This window comes from Argentina silus, assembly GCF_951799395.1.
Source record: "Argentina silus genome assembly, chromosome: 3".
NCBI classification, from domain to species: Eukaryota; Metazoa; Chordata; class Actinopteri; order Argentiniformes; family Argentinidae; genus Argentina; species Argentina silus.
The window spans coordinates 30,808,387-30,831,643 of record NC_139657.1 but is presented as its reverse complement, the minus strand read 5'-3'; positions in this window follow the sequence as shown (position 1 = coordinate 30,831,643).

The window sequence follows — 23,257 nt, the reverse complement described above, 5'->3', positions numbered from 1 at the left end:
TTAGTAATGAGCCTGTTGTCAAAACGGCAGAAAAAAATGTTCACAAACGAAATATTGTTTCTACACTTAAAATGAACAAAGAAAAAATGAGCTAGCCTGATATAAATCATGTTCATGACGATGCAAATGTAACGAGATTTCGAACTGTTCTGTTGCACACGTTGGGACTCATTTTATTTTTCTACAAAAATCATTTGCCATGACGGGAATCGAACCCGGGCCGCCCTGCGTGACAAGGCAGATTCCTATCCGCTAGACCATTTGGGAAGACTTGATATGTACACCCTAAGATATCTAAGTGTCATTTCGATGAGGTCTGTAGCAGAGGCCATAGAGCACAGCAAACAAATAATCATGTGTTTAAATATCCTTGTCGTTTTGAAAAATTACCATTGTCACCTGCACAGGAATGCCATGCGGCCAACATTGAAGAAATGTGCTTCTCAAATCTGTCATTAACACTGTTTTCCACACGCTTTTTTCATTGCATTGCCATATAATCAATTGGTCATTGATGCGTCACGAATAACGACAATGCGTAGAAAATTAAAGAAATGTAAACATGAATTATGTTATTACTGTCTAAGCATCGCAAAGCTGTATGCGTAAAGGCGTCTGACGTCACAGTGGCTTGCCTGAAACAAAGGAATTAGAGAAACATGTGCTTACAGGGGCGTCGAACCACCTTCTCCCGCTGATGGAGCAAAGTTGCTACAGTGACAAAGACAAGCTCCGCGCTCATGGGCAATTTATATGAGGCAACTGTGCTGCGAGTATCTAAGTAGTCGTCGTGCATGGATAAAATGCAATGTTTCAAACAGATCTGATGAATTCACCTACTTTGAAAAAGTGTGCGTTAGGGAGTTCTTTTGACACAAAGCGAAAATCTACAGTCAAGCGTCAATCAGCAGACAGCAGTGTGTTCTTTAGTAATGAGCCTGTTTTCAAAACGGCAGAAAAAAATGTTCACAAACGAAATATTGTTTCTACACTTAAAATGAACAAAGAAAAAATTAGCTAGCCTGATATAAGTCATGTTCATGACGATGCAAATGTAACGAGATTTCGAACTGTTCTGTTGCACACGTTGGGACTCATTTTATTTTTCTACAAAAATCCTTTGCCATGACGGGAATCGAACCCGGGCCGCCCTGCGTGACAAGGCAGATTCCTATCCGCTAGACCATTTGGGAAGACTTGATATGTACACCCTAAGATATCTAAGTGTCATTTCGATGAGGTCTGTAGCAGAGGCCATAGAGCACACCAAACAAATAATCATGTGTTTAAATATCCTTGTCGTTTTGAAAAATTACCATTGTCACCTGCACAGGAATACCCTGCGGCCAACATTGAAGAAATGTGCTTCTCAAATCTGTCATTAACACTGTTTTCCACACGCTTTTTTCATTGCATTGCCATATAATCAATTGGTCATTGATGCGTCACGAATAACGACAATGCGTCGAAAATTAAAGAAATGTAAACATGAATTATGTTATTACTGTCTAAGCATCGCAAAGCTGTATGCGTAAAGGCGTCTGACGTCACAGTGGCTTGCCTGAAACAAAGGAATTAGAGAAACATGTGCTTACAGGGGCGTCGAACCACCTTCTCCCGCTGATGGAGCAAAGTTGCTACAGTGACAAAGACAAGCTCCGCGCTCATGGGCAATTTATATGAGGCAACTGTGCTGCGAGTATCTAAGTAGTCGTCGTGCATGGATAAAATGCAATGTTTCAAACAGATCTGATGAATTCACCTACTTTGAAAAAGTGTGCGTTAGGGAGTTCTTTTGACACAAAGCGAAAATCTACAGTCAAGCGTCAATCAGCAGACAGCCGTGTGTTCTTTAGTCATGAGCCTGTTTTCAAAACGGCAGAAAAAAATGTTCACAAACGAAATATTGTTTCTACACTTAAAATGAACAAAGAAAAAATTAGCTAGCCTGATATAAGTCATGTTCATGACGATGCAAATGTAACGAGATTTGGAACTGTTCTGTTGCACACGTTGGGACTCATTTTATTTTTCTACAAAAATCCTTTGCCATGACGGGAATCGAACCCGGGCCGCCCTGCGTGACAAGGCAGATTCCTATCCGCTAGACCATTTGGGAAGACTTGATATGTACACCCTAAGATATCTAAGTGTCATTTCGATGAGGTCTGTAGCAGAGGCCATAGAGCACAGCAAACAAATAATCATGTGTTTAAATATCCTTGTCGTTTTGAAAAATTACCATTGTCACCTGCACAGGAATGCCATGCGGCCAACATTGAAGAAATGTGCTTCTCAAATCTGTCATTAACACTGTTTTCCACACGCTTTTTTCATTGCATTGCCATATAATCAATTGGTCATTGATGCGTCACGAATAACGACAATGCGTAGAAAATTAAAGAAATGTAAACATGAATTATGTTATTACTGTCTAAGCATCGCAAAGCTGTATGCGTAAAGGCGTCTGACGTCACAGTGGCTTGCCTGAAACAAAGGAATTAGAGAAACATGTGCTTACAGGGGCGTCGAACCACCTTCTCCCGCTGATGGAGCAAAGTTGCTACAGTGACAAAGACAAGCTCCGCGCTCATGGGCAATTTATATGAGGCAACTGTGCTGCGAGTATCTAAGTAGTCGTCGTGCATGGATAAAATGCAATGTTTCAAACAGATCTGATGAATTCACCTACTTTGAAAAAGTGTGCGTTAGGGAGTTCTTTTGACACAAAGCGAAAATCTACAGTCAAGCGTCAATCAGCAGACAGCAGTGTGTTCTTTAGTAATGAGCCTGTTTTCAAAACGGCAGAAAAAAATGTTCACAAACGAAATATTGTTTCTACACTTAAAATGAACAAAGAAAAAATTAGCTAGCCTGATATAAGTCATGTTCATGACGATGCAAATGTAACGAGATTTCGAACTGTTCTGTTGCACACGTTGGGACTCATTTTATTTTTCTACAAAAATCCTTTGCCATGACGGGAATCGAACCCGGGCCGCCCTGCGTGACAAGGCAGATTCCTATCCGCTAGACCATTTGGGAAGACTTGATATGTACACCCTAAGATATCTAAGTGTCATTTCGATGAGGTCTGTAGCAGAGGCCATAGAGCACACCAAACAAATAATCATGTGTTTAAATATCCTTGTCGTTTTGAAAAATTACCATTGTCACCTGCACAGGAATACCCTGCGGCCAACATTGAAGAAATGTGCTTCTCAAATCTGTCATTAACACTGTTTTCCACACGCTTTTTTCATTGCATTGCCATATAATCAATTGGTCATTGATGCGTCACGAATAACGACAATGCGTCGAAAATTAAAGAAATGTAAACATGAATTATGTTATTACTGTCTAAGCATCGCAAAGCTGTATGCGTAAAGGCGTCTGACGTCACAGTGGCTTGCCTGAAACAAAGGAATTAGAGAAACATGTGCTTACAGGGGCGTCGAACCACCTTCTCCCGCTGATGGAGCAAAGTTGCTACAGTGACAAAGACAAGCTCCGCGCTCATGGGCAATTTATATGAGGCAACTGTGCTGCGAGTATCTAAGTAGTCGTCGTGCATGGATAAAATGCAATGTTTCAAACAGATCTGATGAATTCACCTACTTTGAAAAAGTGTGCGTTAGGGAGTTCTTTTGACACAAAGCGAAAATCTACAGTCAAGCGTCAATCAGCAGACAGCCGTGTGTTCTTTAGTCATGAGCCTGTTTTCAAAACGGCAGAAAAAAATGTTCACAAACGAAATATTGTTTCTACACTTAAAATGAACAAAGAAAAAATTAGCTAGCCTGATATAAGTCATGTTCATGACGATGCAAATGTAACGAGATTTGGAACTGTTCTGTTGCACACGTTGGGACTCATTTTATTTTTCTACAAAAATCCTTTGCCATGACGGGAATCGAACCCGGGCCGCCCTGCGTGACAAGGCAGATTCCTATCCGCTAGACCATTTGGGAAGACTTGATATGTACACCCTAAGATATCTAAGTGTCATTTCGATGAGGTCTGTAGCAGAGGCCATAGAGCACAGCAAACAAATAATCATGTGTTTAAATATCCTTGTCGTTTTGAAAAATTACCATTGTCACCTGCACAGGAATGCCATGCGGCCAACATTGAAGAAATGTGCTTCTCAAATCTGTCATTAACACTGTTTTCCACACGCTTTTTTCATTGCATTGCCATATAATCAATTGGTCATTGATGCGTCACGAATAACGACAATGCGTAGAAAATTAAAGAAATGTAAACATGAATTATGTTATTACTGTCTAAGCATCGCAAAGCTGTATGCGTAAAGGCGTCTGACGTCACAGTGGCTTGCCTGAAACAAAGGAATTAGAGAAACATGTGCTTACAGGGGCGTCGAACCACCTTCTCCCGCTGATGGAGCAAAGTTGCTACAGTGACAAAGACAAGCTCCGCGCTCATGGGCAATTTATATGAGGCAACTGTGCTGCGAGTATCTAAGTAGTCGTCGTGCATGGATAAAATGCAATGTTTCAAACAGATCTGATGAATTCACCTACTTTGAAAAAGTGTGCGTTAGGGAGTTCTTTTGACACAAAGCGAAAATCTACAGTCAAGCGTCAATCAGCAGACAGCAGTGTGTTCTTTAGTAATGAGCCTGTTTTCAAAACGGCAGAAAAAAATGTTCACAAACGAAATATTGTTTCTACACTTAAAATGAACAAAGAAAAAATTAGCTAGCCTGATATAAGTCATGTTCATGACGATGCAAATGTAACGAGATTTCGAACTGTTCTGTTGCACACGTTGGGACTCATTTTATTTTTCTACAAAAATCCTTTGCCATGACGGGAATCGAACCCGGGCCGCCCTGCGTGACAAGGCAGATTCCTATCCGCTAGACCATTTGGGAAGACTTGATATGTACACCCTAAGATATCTAAGTGTCATTTCGATGAGGTCTGTAGCAGAGGCCATAGAGCACACCAAACAAATAATCATGTGTTTAAATATCCTTGTCGTTTTGAAAAATTACCATTGTCACCTGCACAGGAATGCCCTGCGGCCAACATTGAAGAAATGTGCTTCTCAAATCTGTCATTAACACTGTTTTCCACACGCTTTTTTCATTGCATTGCCATATAATCAATTGGTCATTGATGCGTCACGAATAACGACAATGCGTCGAAAATTAAAGAAATGTAAACATGAATTATGTTATTACTGTCTAAGCATCGCAAAGCTGTATGCGTAAAGGCGTCTGACGTCACAGTGGCTTGCCTGAAACAAAGGAATTAGAGAAACATGTGCTTACAGGGGCGTCGAACCACCTTCTCCCGCTGATGGAGCAAAGTTGCTACAGTGACAAAGACAAGCTCCGCGCTCATGGGCAATTTATATGAGGCAACTGTGCTGCGAGTATCTAAGTAGTCGTCGTGCATGGATAAAATGCAATGTTTCAAACAGATCTGATGAATTCACCTACTTTGAAAAAGTGTGCGTTAGGGAGTTCTTTTGACACAAAGCGAAAATCTACAGTCAAGCGTCAATCAGCAGACAGCCGTGTGTTCTTTAGTCATGAGCCTGTTTTCAAAACGGCAGAAAAAAATGTTCACAAACGAAATATTGTTTCTACACTTAAAATGAACAAAGAAAAAATTAGCTAGCCTGATATAAGTCATGTTCATGACGATGCAAATGTAACGAGATTTCGAACTGTTCTGTTGCACACGTTGGGACTCATTTTATTTTTCTACAAAAATCCTTTGCCATGACGGGAATCGAACCCGGGCCGCCCTGCGTGACAAGGCAGATTCCTATCCGCTAGACCATTTGGGAAGACTTGATATGTACACCCTAAGATATCTAAGTGTCATTTCGATGAGGTCTGTAGCAGAGGCCATAGAGCACAGCAAACAAATAATCATGTGTTTAAATATCCTTGTCGTTTTGAAAAATTACCATTGTCACCTGCACAGGAATGCACTGCGGCCAACATTGAAGAAATGTGCTTCTCAAATCTGTCATTAACACTGTTTTCCACACGCTTTTTTCATTGCATTGCCATATAATCAATTGGTCATTGATGCGTCACGAATAACGACAATGCGTCGAAAATTAAAGAAATGTAAACATGAATTATGTTATTACTGTCTAAGCATCGCAAAGCTGTATGCGTAAAGGCGTCTGACGTCACAGTGGCTTGCCTGAAACAAAGGAATTAGAGAAACATGTGCTTACAGGGGCGTCGAACCGCATTCTCCCGGTGATGGAGCAAAGTTGCTACAGTGACAAAGACAAGCTCCGCGCTCATGGGCAATTTATATGGGGCAACTGTGCTGCGAGTATCTAAGCAGTCGTCGTGCATGGATAAAATGCAATGTTTCAAACAGATCTGATGAATTCACCTACTTTGAAAAAGTGTGCGTTAGGGAGTTCTTTTGACACAAAGCGAAAATCTACAGTCAAGCGTCAATCAGCAGACAGCCGTGTGTTCTTTAGTCATGAGCCTGTTGTCAAAACGGCAGAAAAAAATGTTCACAAACGAAATATTGTTTCTACACTTAAAATGAACAAAGAAGAAATTAGCTAGCCTGATATAAGTCATGTTCATGACGATGCAAATGTAACGAGATTTCAAACTGTTCTGTTGCACACGTTGGGACTCATTTTATTTTTCTACAAAAAACATTTGCGATGACGGGAATCGAACCCGGGCCGCCCTGCGTTACAAGGTAGATGCCTATCCGCTAGACCATTTGGGAAGACTTGATATGTACACCCTAAGATATCTAAGTGTCATTTCGATGAGGTCTGTAGCAGAGGCCATAGAGCACAGCAAACAAATAATCATGTGTTTAAATATCCTTGTCGTTTTGAAAAATTACCATTGTCACCTGCACAGGAATGCCATGCGGCCAACATTGAAGAAATGTGCTTCTCAAATCTGTCATTAACACTGTTTTCCACACGCTTTTTTCATTGCATTGCCATATAATCAATTGGTCATTGATGCGTCACGAATAACGACAATGCGTCGAAAATTAAAGAAATGTAAACATGAATTATGTTATTACTGTCTAAGCATCGCAAAGCTGTATGCGTAAAGGCGTCTGACGTCACAGTGGCTTGCCTGAAACAAAGGAATTAGAGAAACATGTGCTTACAGGGGCGTCGAACCGCCTTCTCCCGCTGATGGAGCAAAGTTGCTACAGTGACAAAGACAAGCTCCGCGCTCATGGGCAATTTATATGAGGCAACTGTGCTGCGAGTATCTAAGTAGTCGTCGTGCATGGATAAAATGCAATGTTTCAAACAGATCTGATGAATTCACCTACTTTGAAAAAGTGTGCGTTAGGGAGTTCTTTTGACACAAAGCGAAAATCTACAGTCAAGCGTCAATCAGCAGACAGCAGTGTGTTCTTTAGTAATGAGCCTGTTTTCAAAACGGCAGAAAAAAATGTTCACAAACGAAATATTGTTTCTACACTTAAAATGAACAAAGAAAAAATTAGCTAGCCTGATATAAGTCATGTTCATGACGATGCAAATGTAACGAGATTTCGAACTGTTCTGTTGCACACGTTGGGACTCATTTTATTTTTCTACAAAAAACATTTGCCATGATGGGAATCGAACCCGGGCCGCCCTGCGTTACAAGGTAGATGCCTATCCACTAGACCATTTGGGAAGACTTGATATGTACACCCTAAGATATCTAAGTGTCATTTCGATGAGGTCTGTAGCAGAGGCCATAGAGCACAGCAAACAAATAATCATGTGTTTAAATATCCTTGTCGTTTTGAAAAATTACCATTGTCACCTGCACAGGAATGCCATGCGGCCAACATTGAAGAAATGTGCTTCTCAAATCTGTCATTAACACTGTTTTCCACACGCTTTTTTCATTGCATTGCCATATAATCAATTGGTCATTGATGCGTCACGAATAACGACAATGCGTCGAAAATTAAAGAAATGTAAACATGAATTATGTTATTACTGTCTAAGCATCGCAAAGCTGTATGCGTAAAGGCGTCTGACGTCACAGTGGCTTGCCTGAAACAAAGGAATTAGAGAAACATGTGCTTACAGGGGCGTCGAACCGCCTTCTCCCGCTGATGGAGCAAAGTTGCTACAGTGACAAAGACAAGCTCCGCGCTCATGGGCAATTTATATGAGGCAACTGTGCTGCGAGTATCTAAGTAGTCGTCGTGCATGGTTAAAATGCAATGTTTCAAACAGATCTGATGAATTCACCTACTTTGAAAAAGTGTGCGTTAGGGAGTTCTTTTGACACAAAGCGAAAATCTACAGTCAAGCGTCAATCAGCAGACAGCCGTGTGTTCTTTAGTAATGAGCCTGTTGTCAAAACGGCAGAAAAAAATGTTCACAAACGAAATATTGTTTCGACACTTAAAATGAACAAAGAAAAAATTAGCTAGCCTGATATAAGTCATGTTCATGACGATGCAAATGTAACGAGATTTCGAACTGTTCTGTTGCACACGTTGGGACTCATTTTATTTTTCTACAAAAAACATTTGCCATGACGGGAATCGAACCCGGGCCGCCCTGCGTTACAAGGTAGATGCCTATCCGCTAGACCATTTGGGAAGACTTGATATGTACACCCTAAGATATCTAAGTGTCATTTCGATGAGGTCTGTAGCAGAGGCCATAGAGCACAGCAAACAAATAATCATGTGTTTAAATATCCTTGTCGTTTTGAAAAATTACCATTGTCACCTGCACAGGAATGCCATGCGGCCAACATTGAAGAAATGTGCTTCTCAAATCTGTCATTAACACTGTTTTCCACACGCTTTTTTCATTGCATTGCCATATAATCAATTGGTCATTGATGCGTCACGAATAACGACAATGCGTCGAAAATTAAAGAAATGTAAACATGAATTATGTTATTACTGTCTAAGCATCGCAAAGCTGTATGCGTAAAGGCGTCTGACGTCACAGTGGCTTGCCTGAAACAAAGGAATTAGAGAAACATGTGCTTACAGGGGCGTCGAACCGCCTTCTCCCGCTGATGGAGCAAAGTTGCTACAGTGACAAAGACAAGCTCCGCGCTCATGGGCAATTTATATGAGGCAACTGTGCTGCGAGTATCTAAGTAGTCGTCGTGCATGGATAAAATGCAATGTTTCAAACAGATCTGATGAATTCACCTACTTTGAAAAAGTGTGCGTTAGGGAGTTCTTTTGACACAAAGCGAAAATCTACAGTCAAGCGTCAATCAGCAGACAGCCGTGTGTTCTTTAGTAATGAGCCTGTTGTCAAAACGGCAGAAAAAAATGTTCACAAACGAAATATTGTTTCTACACTTAAAATGAACAAAGAAAAAATTAGCTAGCCTGATATAAGTCATGTTCATGACGATGCAAATGTAACGAGATTTCAAACTGTTCTGTTGCACACGTTGGGACTCATTTTATTTTTCTACAAAAAACATTTGCCATGACGGGAATCGAACCCGGGCCGCCCTGCGTTACAAGGTAGATGCCTATCCGCTAGACCATTTGGGAAGACTTGATATGTACACCCTAAGATATCTAAGTGTCATTTCGATGAGGTCTGTAGCAGAGGCCATAGAGCACAGCAAACAAATAATCATGTGTTTAAATATCCTTGTCGTTTTGAAAAATTACCATTGTCACCTGCACAGGAATGCCATGCGGCCAACATTGAAGAAATGTGCTTCTCAAATCTGTCATTAACACTGTTTTCCACACGCTTTTTTCATTGCATTGCCATATAATCAATTGGTCATTGATGCGTCACGAATAACGACAATGCGTCGAAAATTAAAGAAATGTAAACATGAATTATGTTATTACTGTCTAAGCATCGCAAAGCTGTATGCGTAAAGGCGTCTGACGTCACAGTGGCTTGCCTGAAACAAAGGAATTAGAGAAACATGTGCTTACAGGGGCGTCGAACCGCCTTCTCCCGCTGATGGAGCAAAGTTGCTACAGTGACAAAGACAAGCTCCGCGCTCATGGGCAATTTATATGAGGCAACTGTGCTGCGAGTATCTAAGTAGTCGTCGTGCATGGATAAAATGCAATGTTTCAAACAGATCTGATGAATTCACCTACTTTGAAAAAGTGTGCGTTAGGGAGTTCTTTTGACACAAAGCGAAAATCTACAGTCAAGCGTCAATCAGCAGACAGCCGTGTGTTCTTTAGTAATGAGCCTGTTGTCAAAACGGCAGAAAAAAATGTTCACAAACGAAATATTGTTTCTACACTTAAAATGAACAAAGAAAAAATTAGCTAGCCTGATATAAGTCATGTTCATGACGATGCAAATGTAACGAGATTTCGAACTGTTCTGTTGCACACGTTGGGACTTATTTTATTTTTCTACAAAAATCCTTTGCCATGACGGGAATCGAACCCGGGCCGCCCTGCGTGACAAGGCAGATGCCTATCCGCTAGACCATTTGGGAAGACTTGATATGTACACCCTAAGATATCTAAGTGTCATTTCGATGAGGTCTGTAGCAGAGGCCATAGAGCACACCAAACAAATAATCATGTGTTTAAATATCCTTGTCGTTTTGAAAAATTACCATTGTCACCTGCACAGGAATGCCCTGCAGCCAACATTGAAGAAATGTGCTTCTCAAATCTGTCATTAACACTGTTTTCCACACGCTTTTTTCATTGCATTGCCATATAATCAATTGGTCATTGATGCGTCACGAATAACGACAATGCGTCGAAAATTAAAGAAATGTAAACATGAATTATGTTATTACTGTCTAAGCATCGCAAAGCTGTATGCGTAAAGGCGTCTGACGTCACAGTGGCTTGCCTGAAACAAAGGAATTAGAGAAACATGTGCTTACAGGGGCGTTGAACCGCCTTCTCCCGCTGATGGAGCAAAGTTGCTACAGTGACAAAGACAAGCTCCGCGCTCATGGGCAATTTATATGAGGCAACTGTGCTGCGAGTATCTAAGTAGTCGTCGTGCATGGATAAAATGCAATGTTTCAAACAGATCTGATGAATTCACCTACTTTGAAAAAGTGTGCGTTAGGGAGTTCTTTTGACACAAAGCGAAAATCTACAGTCAAGCGTCAATCAGCAGACAGCCGTGTGTTCTTTAGTAATGAGCCTGTTGTCAAAACGGCAGAAAAAAATGTTCACAAACGAAATATTGTTTCTACACTTAAAATGAACAAAGAAAAAATTAGCTAGCCTGATATAAGTCATGTTCATGACGATGCAAATGTAACGAGATTTCGAACTGTTCTGTTGCACACGTTGGGACTCATTTTATTTTTCTACAAAAATCCTTTGCCATGACGGGAATCGAACCCGGGCCGCCCTGCGTGACAAGGCAGATGCCTATCCGCTAGACCATTTGGGAAGACTTGATATGTACACCCTAAGATATCTAAGTGTCATTTCGATGAGGTCTGTAGCAGAGGCCATAGAGCACAGCAAACAAATAATCATGTGTTTAAATATCCTTGTCGTTTTGAAAAATTACCATTGTCACCTGCACAGGAATGCCCTGCAGCCAACATTGAAGAAATGTGCTTCTCAAATCTGTCATTAACACTGTTTTCCACACGCTTTTTTCATTGCATTGCCATATAATCAATTGGTCATTGATGCGTCACGAATAACGACAATGCGTCGAAAATTAAAGAAATGTAAACATGAATTATGTTATTACTGTCTAAGCATCGCAAAGCTGTATGCGTAAAGGCGTCTGACGTCACAGTGGCTTGCCTGAAACAAAGGAATTAGAGAAACATGTGCTTACAGGGGCGTTGAACCGCCTTCTCCCGCTGATGGAGCAAAGTTGCTACAGTGACAAAGACAAGCTCCGCGCTCATGGGCAATTTATATGAGGCAACTGTGCTGCGAGTATCTAAGTAGTCGTCGTGCATGGATAAAATGCAATGTTTCAAACAGATCTGATGAATTCACCTACTTTGAAAAAGTGTGCGTTAGGGAGTTCTTTTGACACAAAGCGAAAATCTACAGTCAAGCGTCAATCAGCAGACAGCCGTGTGTTCTTTAGTAATGAGCCTGTTGTCAAAACGGCAGAAAAAAATGTTCACAAACGAAATATTGTTTCTACACTTAAAATGAACAAAGAAAAAATTAGCTAGCCTGATATAAGTCATGTTCATGACGATGCAAATGTAACGAAATTTCGAACTGTTCTGTTGCACACGTTGGGACTCATTTTATTTTTCTACAAAAATACTTTGCCATGACGGGAATCGAACCCGGGCCGCCCTGCGTGACAAGGCAGATGCCTATCCGCTAGACCATTTGGGAAGACTTGATATGTACACCCTAAGATATCTAAGTGTCATTTCGATGAGGTCTGTAGCAGAGGCCATAGAGCACAGCAAACAAATAATCATGTGTTTAAATATCCTTGTCGTTTTGAAAAATTACCATTGTCACCTGCACAGGAATGCCCTGCAGCCAACATTGAAGAAATGTGCTTCTCAAATCTGTCATTAACACTGTTTTCCACACGCTTTTTTCATTGCATTGCCATATAATCAATTGGTCATTGATGCGTCACGAATAACGACAATGCGTCGAAAATTAAAGAAATGTAAACATGAATTATGTTATTACTGTCTAAGCATCGCAAAGCTGTATGCGTAAAGGCGTCTGACGTCACAGTGGCTTGCCTGAAACAAAGGAATTAGAGAAACATGTGCTTACAGGGGCGTTGAACCGCCTTCTCCCGCTGATGGAGCAAAGTTGCTACAGTGACAAAGACAAGCTCCGCGCTCATGGGCAATTTATATGAGGCAACTGTGCTGCGAGTATCTAAGTAGTCGTCGTGCATGGATAAAATGCAATGTTTCAAACAGATCTGATGAATTCACCTACTTTGAAAAAGTGTGCGTTAGGGAGTTCTTTTGACACAAAGCGAAAATCTACAGTCAAGCGTCAATCAGCAGACAGCCGTGTGTTCTTTAGTAATGAGCCTGTTGTCAAAACGGCAGAAAAAAATGTTCACAAACGAAATATTGTTTCTACACTTAAAATGAACAAAGAAAAAATTAGCTAGCCTGATATAAGTCATGTTCATGACGATGCAAATGTAACGAGATTTCGAACTGTTCTGTTGCACACGTTGGGACTCATTTTATTTTTCTACAAAAATCATTTGCCATGACGGGAATCGAACCCGGGCCGCCCTGCGTGACAAGGCAGATTCCTATCCGCTAGACCATTTGGGAAGACTTGATATGTACACCCTAAGATATCTAAGTGTCATTTCGATGAGGTCTGTAGCAGAGGCCATAGAGCACAGCAAACAAATAATCATGTGTTTAAATATCCTTGTCGTTTTGAAAAATTACCATTGTCACCTGCACAGGAATGCCATGCGGCCAACATTGAAGAAATGTGCTTCTCAAATCTGTCATTAACACTGTTTTCCACACGCTTTTTTCATTGCATTGCCATATAATCAATTGGTCATTGATGCGTCACGAATAACGACAATGCGTCGAAAATTAAAGAAATGTTAACATGAATTATGTTATTACTGTCTAAGCATCGCAAAGCTGTATGCGTAAAGGCGTCTGACGTCACAGTGGCTTGACTGAAACAAAGGAATTTGAGAAACATGTGCTTACAGGGGCGTCGAACCGCCTTCTCCCGCTGATGGAGCAAAGTTGCTACAGTGACAAAGACAAGCTCCGCGCTCATGGGCAATTTATATGAGGCAACTGTGCTGCGAGTATCTAAGTAGTTTTCGTGCATGGATAAAATGCAATGTTTCAAACAGATCTGATGAATTAACCTACTTTGAAAAAGTGTGCGTTAGGGAGTTCTTTTGACACAAAGCGAAAATCTACAGTCAAGCGTCAATCAGCAGACAGCCGTGTGTTCTTTAGTAATGAGCCTGTTGTCAAAACGGCAGAAAAAAATGGTCACAAACGAAATATTGTTTCTACACTTAAAATGAACAAAGAAAAAATTAGCTAGCCTGATATAAGTCATGTTCATGACGATGCAAATGTAACGAGATTTCGAACTGTTCTGTTGCACACGTTGGGACTCATTTTATTTTTCTACAAAAATCATTTGCCATGACGGGAATCGAACCCGGGCCGCCCTGCGTGACAAGGCAGATGCCTATCCGCTAGACCATTTGGGAAGACTTGATATGTACACCCTAAGATATCTAAGTGTCATTTCGATGAGGTCTGTAGCAGAGGCCATAGAGCACAGCAAACAAATAATCATGTGTTTAAATATCCTTGTCGTTTTGAAAAATTACCATTGTCACCTGCACAGGAATGCCCTGCAGCCAACATTGAAGAAATGTGCTTCTCAAATCGGTCATTAACACTGTTTTCCACACGCTTTTTTCATTGCATTGCCATATAATCAATTGGTCATTGATGCGTCACGAATAACGACAATGCGTCGAAAATTAAAGAAATGTAAACATGAATTATGTTATTACTGTCTAAGCATCGCAAAGCTGTATGCGTAAAGGCGTCTGACGTCACAGTGGCTTGCCTGAAACAAAGGAATTAGAGAAACATGTGCTTACAGGGGCGTCGAACCACCTTCTCCCGCTGATGGAGCAAAGTTGCTACAGTGACAAAGTCAAGCTCCGCGCTCATGGGCAATTTATATGAGGCAACTGTGCTGCGAGTATCTAAGTAGTCGTCGTGCATGGATAAAATGCAATGTTTCAAACAGATCTGATGAATTCACCTACTTTGAAAAAGTGTGCGTTAGGGAGTTCTTTTGACACAAAGCGAAAATCTACAGTCAAGCGTCAATCAGCAGACAGCCGTGTGTTCTTTAGTAATGAGCCTGTTGTCAAAACGGCAGAAAAAAATGTTCACAAACGAAATATTGTTTCTACACTTAAAATGAACAAAGAAAAAATGAGCTAGCCTGATATAAGTCATGTTCATGACGATGCAAATGTAACGAGATTTCGAACTGTTCTGTTGCACACGTTGGGACTCATTTTATTTTTCTACAAAAAACCTTTGCCATGACGGGAATCGAACCCGGGCCGCCCTGCGTGACAAGGCAGATTCCTATCCGCTAGACCATTTGGGAAGACTTGATATGTACACCCTAAGATATCTAAGTGTCATTTCGATGAGGTCTGTAGCAGAGGCCATAGAGCACAGCAAACAAATAATCATGTGTTTAAATATCCTTGTCGTTTTGAAAAATTACCATTGTCACCTGCACAGGAATGCCCTGCAGCCAACATTGAAGAAATGTGCTTCTCAAATCTGTCATTAACACTGTTTTCCACACGCTTTTTTCATTGCATTGCCATATAATCAATTGGTCATTGATGCGTCACGAATAACGACAATGCGTCGAAAATTAAAGAAATGTAAACATGAATTATGTTATTACTGTCTAAGCATCGCAAAGCTGTATGCGTAAAGGCGTCTGACGTCACAGTGGCTTGCCTGAAACAAAGGAATTAGAGAAACATGTGCTTACAGGGGCGTTGAACCGCCTTCTCCCGCTGATGGAGCAAAGTTGCTACAGTGACAAAGACAAGCTCCGCGCTCATGGGCAATTTATATGAGGCAACTGTGCTGCGAGTATCTAAGTAGTCGTCGTGCATGGATAAAATGCAATGTTTCAAACAGATCTGATGAATTCACCTACTTTGAAAAAGTGTGCGTTAGGGAGTTCTTTTGACACAAAGCGAAAATCTACAGTCAAGCGTCAATCAGCAGACAGCCGTGTGTTCTTTAGTAATGAGCCTGTTGTCAAAACGGCAGAAAAAAATGTTCACAAACGAAATATTGTTTCTACACTTAAAATGAACAAAGAAAAAATGAGCTAGCCTGATATAAATCATGTTCATGACGATGCAAATGTAACGAGATTTCGAACTGTTCTGTTGCACACGTTGGGACTCATTTTATTTTTCTACAAAAATCATTTGCCATGACGGGAATCGAACCCGGGCCGCCCTGCGTGACAAGGCAGATTCCTATCCGCTAGACCATTTGGGAAGACTTGATATGTACACCCTAAGATATCTAAGTGTCATTTCGATGAGGTCTGTAGCAGAGGCCATAGAGCACAGCAAACAAATAATCATGTGTTTAAATATCCTTGTCGTTTTGAAAAATTACCATTGTCACCTGCACAGGAATGCCATGCGGCCAACATTGAAGAAATGTGCTTCTCAAATCTGTCATTAACACTGTTTTCCACACGCTTTTTTCATTGCATTGCCATATAATCAATTGGTCATTGATGCGTCACGAATAACGACAATGCGTAGAAAATTAAAGAAATGTAAACATGAATTATGTTATTACTGTCTAAGCATCGCAAAGCTGTATGCGTAAAGGCGTCTGACGTCACAGTGGCTTGCCTGAAACAAAGGAATTAGAGAAACATGTGCTTACAGGGGCGTCGAACCACCTTCTCCCGCTGATGGAGCAAAGTTGCTACAGTGACAAAGACAAGCTCCGCGCTCATGGGCAATTTATATGAGGCAACTGTGCTGCGAGTATCTAAGTAGTCGTCGTGCATGGATAAAATGCAATGTTTCAAACAGATCTGATGAATTCACCTACTTTGAAAAAGTGTGCGTTAGGGAGTTCTTTTGACACAAAGCGAAAATCTACAGTCAAGCGTCAATCAGCAGACAGCAGTGTGTTCTTTAGTAATGAGCCTGTTTTCAAAACGGCAGAAAAAAATGTTCACAAACGAAATATTGTTTCTACACTTAAAATGAACAAAGAAAAAATTAGCTAGCCTGATATAAGTCATGTTCATGACGATGCAAATGTAACGAGATTTCGAACTGTTCTGTTGCACACGTTGGGACTCATTTTATTTTTCTACAAAAATCCTTTGCCATGACGGGAATCGAACCCGGGCCGCCCTGCGTGACAAGGCAGATTCCTATCCGCTAGACCATTTGGGAAGACTTGATATGTACACCCTAAGATATCTAAGTGTCATTTCGATGAGGTCTGTAGCAGAGGCCATAGAGCACACCAAACAAATAATCATGTGTTTAAATATCCTTGTCGTTTTGAAAAATTACCATTGTCACCTGCACAGGAATGCCCTGCGGCCAACATTGAAGAAATGTGCTTCTCAAATCTGTCATTAACACTGTTTTCCACACGCTTTTTTCATTGCATTGCCATATAATCAATTGGTCATTGATGCGTCACGAATAACGACAATGCGTCGAAAATTAAAGAAATGTTAACATGAATTATGTTATTACTGTCTAAGCATCGCAAAGCTGTATGCGTAAAGGCGTCTGACGTCACAGTGGCTTGCCTGAAACAAAGGAATTAGAGAAACATGTGCTTACAGGGGCGTCGAACCACCTTCTCCCGCTGATGGAGCAAAGTTGCTACAGTGACAAAGACAAGCTCCGCGCTCATGGGCAATTTATATGAGGCAACTGTGCTGCGAGTATCTAAGTAGTCGTCGTGCATGGATAAAATGCAATGTTTCAAACAGATCTGATGAATTCACCTACTTTGAAAAAGTGTGCGTTAGGGAGTTCTTTTGACACAAAGCGAAAATCTACAGTCAAGCGTCAATCAGCAGACAGCCGTGTGTTCTTTAGTCATGAGCCTGTTTTCAAAACGGCAGAAAAAAATGTTCACAAACGAAATATTGTTTCTACACTTAAAATGAACAAAGAAAAAATTAGCTAGCCTGATATAAGTCATGTTCATGACGATGCAAATGTAACGAGATTTCGAACTGTTCTGTTGCACACGTTGGGACTCATTTTATTTTTCTACAAAAATCCTTTGCCATGACGGGAATCGAACCCGGGCCGCCCTGCGTGACAAGGCAGATTCCTATCCGCTAGACCATTTGGGAAGACTTGATATGTACACCCTAAGATATCTAAGTGTCATTTCGATGAGGTCTGTAGCAGAGGCCATAGAGCACAGCAAACAAATAATCATGTGTTTAAATATCCTTGTCGTTTTGAAAAATTACCATTGTCACCTGCACAGGAATGCCATGCGGCCAACATTGAAGAAATGTGCTTCTCAAATCTGTCATTAACACTGTTTTCCACACGCTTTTTTCATTGCATTGCCATATAATCAATTGGTCATTGATGCGTCACGAATAACGACAATGCGTAGAAAATTAAAGAAATGTAAACATGAATTATGTTATTACTGTCTAAGCATCGCAAAGCTGTATGCGTAAAGGCGTCTGACGTCACAGTGGCTTGCCTGAAACAAAGGAATTAGAGAAACATGTGCTTACAGGGGCGTCGAACCACCTTCTCCCGCTGATGGAGCAAAGTTGCTACAGTGACAAAGACAAGCTCCGCGCTCATGGGCAATTTATATGAGGCAACTGTGCTGCGAGTATCTAAGTAGTCGTCGTGCATGGATAAAATGCAATGTTTCAAACAGATCTGATGAATTCACCTACTTTGAAAAAGTGTGCGTTAGGGAGTTCTTTTGACACAAAGCGAAAATCTACAGTCAAGCGTCAATCAGCAGACAGCAGTGTGTTCTTTAGTAATGAGCCTGTTTTCAAAACGGCAGAAAAAAATGTTCACAAACGAAATATTGTTTCTACACTTAAAATGAACAAAGAAAAAATTAGCTAGCCTGATATAAGTCATGTTCATGACGATGCAAATGTAACGAGATTTCGAACTGTTCTGTTGCACACGTTGGGACTCATTTTATTTTTCTACAAAAATCCTTTGCCATGACGGGAATCGAACCCGGGCCGCCCTGCGTGACAAGGCAGATTCCTATCCGCTAGACCATTTGGGAAGACTTGATATGTACACCCTAAGATATCTAAGTGTCATTTCGATGAGGTCTGTAGCAGAGGCCATAGAGCACACCAAACAAATAATCATGTGTTTAAATATCCTTGTCGTTTTGAAAAATTACCATTGTCACCTGCACAGGAATGCCCTGCGGCCAACATTGAAGAAATGTGCTTCTCAAATCTGTCATTAACACTGTTTTCCACACGCTTTTTTCATTGCATTGCCATATAATCAATTGGTCATTGATGCGTCACGAATAACGACAATGCGTCGAAAATTAAAGAAATGTAAACATGAATTATGTTATTACTGTCTAAGCATCGCAAAGCTGTATGCGTAAAGGCGTCTGACGTCACAGTGGCTTGCCTGAAACAAAGGAATTAGAGAAACATGTGCTTACAGGGGCGTCGAACCACCTTCTCCCGCTGATGGAGCAAAGTTGCTACAGTGACAAAGACAAGCTCCGCGCTCATGGGCAATTTATATGAGGCAACTGTGCTGCGAGTATCTAAGTAGTCGTCGTGCATGGATAAAATGCAATGTTTCAAACAGATCTGATGAATTCACCTACTTTGAAAAAGTGTGCGTTAGGGAGTTCTTTTGACACAAAGCGAAAATCTACAGTCAAGCGTCAATCAGCAGACAGCCGTGTGTTCTTTAGTCATGAGCCTGTTTTCAAAACGGCAGAAAAAAATGTTCACAAACGAAATATTGTTTCTACACTTAAAATGAACAAAGAAAAAATTAGCTAGCCTGATATAAGTCATGTTCATGACGATGCAAATGTAACGAGATTTCGAACTGTTCTGTTGCACACGTTGGGACTCATTTTATTTTTCTACAAAAATCCTTTGCCATGACGGGAATCGAACCCGGGCCGCCCTGCGTGACAAGGCAGATTCCTATCCGCTAGACCATTTGGGAAGACTTGATATGTACACCCTAAGATATCTAAGTGTCATTTCGATGAGGTCTGTAGCAGAGGCCATAGAGCACAGCAAACAAATAATCATGTGTTTAAATATCCTTGTCGTTTTGAAAAATTACCATTGTCACCTGCACAGGAATGCACTGCGGCCAACATTGAAGAAATGTGCTTCTCAAATCTGTCATTAACACTGTTTTCCACACGCTTTTTTCATTGCATTGCCATATAATCAATTGGTCATTGATGCGTCACGAATAACGACAATGCGTCGAAAATTAAAGAAATGTAAACATGAATTATGTTATTACTGTCTAAGCATCGCAAAGCTGTATGCGTAAAGGCGTCTGACGTCACAGTGGCTTGCCTGAAACAAAGGAATTAGAGAAACATGTGCTTACAGGGGCGTCGAACCGCATTCTCCCGGTGATGGAGCAAAGTTGCTACAGTGACAAAGACAAGCTCCGCGCTCATGGGCAATTTATATGGGGCAACTGTGCTGCGAGTATCTAAGCAGTCGTCGTGCATGGATAAAATGCAATGTTTCAAACAGATCTGATGAATTCACCTACTTTGAAAAAGTGTGCGTTAGGGAGTTCTTTTGACACAAAGCGAAAATCTACAGTCAAGCGTCAATCAGCAGACAGCCGTGTGTTCTTTAGTCATGAGCCTGTTGTCAAAACGGCAGAAAAAAATGTTCACAAACGAAATATTGTTTCTACACTTAAAATGAACAAAGAAGAAATTAGCTAGCCTGATATAAGTCATGTTCATGACGATGCAAATGTAACGAGATTTCAAACTGTTCTGTTGCACACGTTGGGACTCATTTTATTTTTCTACAAAAAACATTTGCGATGACGGGAATCGAACCCGGGCCGCCCTGCGTTACAAGGTAGATGCCTATCCGCTAGACCATTTGGGAAGACTTGATATGTACACCCTAAGATATCTAAGTGTCATTTCGATGAGGTCTGTAGCAGAGGCCATAGAGCACAGCAAACAAATAATCATGTGTTTAAATATCCTTGTCGTTTTGAAAAATTACCATTGTCACCTGCACAGGAATGCCATGCGGCCAACATTGAAGAAATGTGCTTCTCAAATCTGTCATTAACACTGTTTTCCACACGCTTTTTTCATTGCATTGCCATATAATCAATTGGTCATTGATGCGTCACGAATAACGACAATGCGTCGAAAATTAAAGAAATGTAAACATGAATTATGTTATTACTGTCTAAGCATCGCAAAGCTGTATGCGTAAAGGCGTCTGACGTCACAGTGGCTTGCCTGAAACAAAGGAATTAGAGAAACATGTGCTTACAGGGGCGTCGAACCGCCTTCTCCCGCTGATGGAGCAAAGTTGCTACAGTGACAAAGACAAGCTCCGCGCTCATGGGCAATTTATATGAGGCAACTGTGCTGCGAGTATCTAAGTAGTCGTCGTGCATGGATAAAATGCAATGTTTCAAACAGATCTGATGAATTCACCTACTTTGAAAAAGTGTGCGTTAGGGAGTTCTTTTGACACAAAGCGAAAATCTACAGTCAAGCGTCAATCAGCAGACAGCAGTGTGTTCTTTAGTAATGAGCCTGTTTTCAAAACGGCAGAAAAAAATGTTCACAAACGAAATATTGTTTCTACACTTAAAATGAACAAAGAAAAAATTAGCTAGCCTGATATAAGTCATGTTCATGACGATGCAAATGTAACGAGATTTCGAACTGTTCTGTTGCACACGTTGGGACTCATTTTATTTTTCTACAAAAAACATTTGCCATGACGGGAATCGAACCCGGGCCGCCCTGCGTTACAAGGTAGATGCCTATCCACTAGACCATTTGGGAAGACTTGATATGTACACCCTAAGATATCTAAGTGTCATTTCGATGAGGTCTGTAGCAGAGGCCATAGAGCACAGCAAACAAATAATCATGTGTTTAAATATCCTTGTCGTTTTGAAAAATTACCATTGTCACCTGCACAGGAATGCCATGCGGCCAACATTGAAGAAATGTGCTTCTCAAATCTGTCATTAACACTGTTTTCCACACGCTTTTTTCATTGCATTGCCATATAATCAATTGGTCATTGATGCGTCACGAATAACGACAATGCGTCGAAAATTAAAGAAATGTAAACATGAATTATGTTATTACTGTCTAAGCATCGCAAAGCTGTATGCGTAAAGGCGTCTGACGTCACAGTGGCTTGCCTGAAACAAAGGAATTAGAGAAACATGTGCTTACAGGGGCGTCGAACCGCCTTCTCCCGCTGATGGAGCAAAGTTGCTACAGTGACAAAGACAAGCTCCGCGCTCATGGGCAATTTATATGAGGCAACTGTGCTGCGAGTATCTAAGTAGTCGTCGTGCATGGATAAAATGCAATGTTTCAAACAGATCTGATGAATTCACCTACTTTGAAAAAGTGTGCGTTAGGGAGTTCTTTTGACACAAAGCGAAAATCTACAGTCAAGCGTCAATCAGCAGACAGCCGTGTGTTCTTTAGTAATGAGCCTGTTGTCAAAACGGCAGAAAAAAATGTTCACAAACGAAATATTGTTTCGACACTTAAAATGAACAAAGAAAAAATTAGCTAGCCTGATATAAGTCATGTTCATGACGATGCAAATGTAACGAGATTTCGAACTGTTCTGTTGCACACGTTGGGACTCATTTTATTTTTCTACAAAAAACATTTGCCATGACGGGAATCGAACCCGGGCCGCCCTGCGTTACAAGGTAGATGCCTATCCGCTAGACCATTTGGGAAGACTTGATATGTACACCCTAAGATATCTAAGTGTCATTTCGATGAGGTCTGTAGCAGAGGCCATAGAGCACAGCAAACAAATAATCATGTGTTTAAATATCCTTGTCGTTTTGAAAAATTACCATTGTCACCTGCACAGGAATGCCATGCGGCCAACATTGAAGAAATGTGCTTCTCAAATCTGTCATTAACACTGTTTTCCACACGCTTTTTTCATTGCATTGCCATATAATCAATTGGTCATTGATGCGTCACGAATAACGACAATGCGTCGAAAATTAAAGAAATGTAAACATGAATTATGTTATTACTGTCTAAGCATCGCAAAGCTGTATGCGTAAAGGCGTCTGACGTCACAGTGGCTTGCCTGAAACAAAGGAATTAGAGAAACATGTGCTTACAGGGGCGTCGAACCGCCTTCTCCCGCTGATGGAGCAAAGTTGCTACAGTGACAAAGACAAGCTCCGCGCTCATGGGCAATTTATATGAGGCAACTGTGCTGCGAGTATCTAAGTAGTCGTCGTGCATGGATAAAATGCAATGTTTCAAACAGATCTGATGAATTCACCTACTTTGAAAAAGTGTGCGTTAGGGAGTTCTTTTGACACAAAGCGAAAATCTACAGTCAAGCGTCAATCAGCAGACAGCCGTGTGTTCTTTAGTAATGAGCCTGTTGTCAAAACGGCAGAAAAAAATGTTCACAAACGAAATATTGTTTCTACACTTAAAATGAACAAAGAAAAAATTAGCTAGCCTGATATAAGT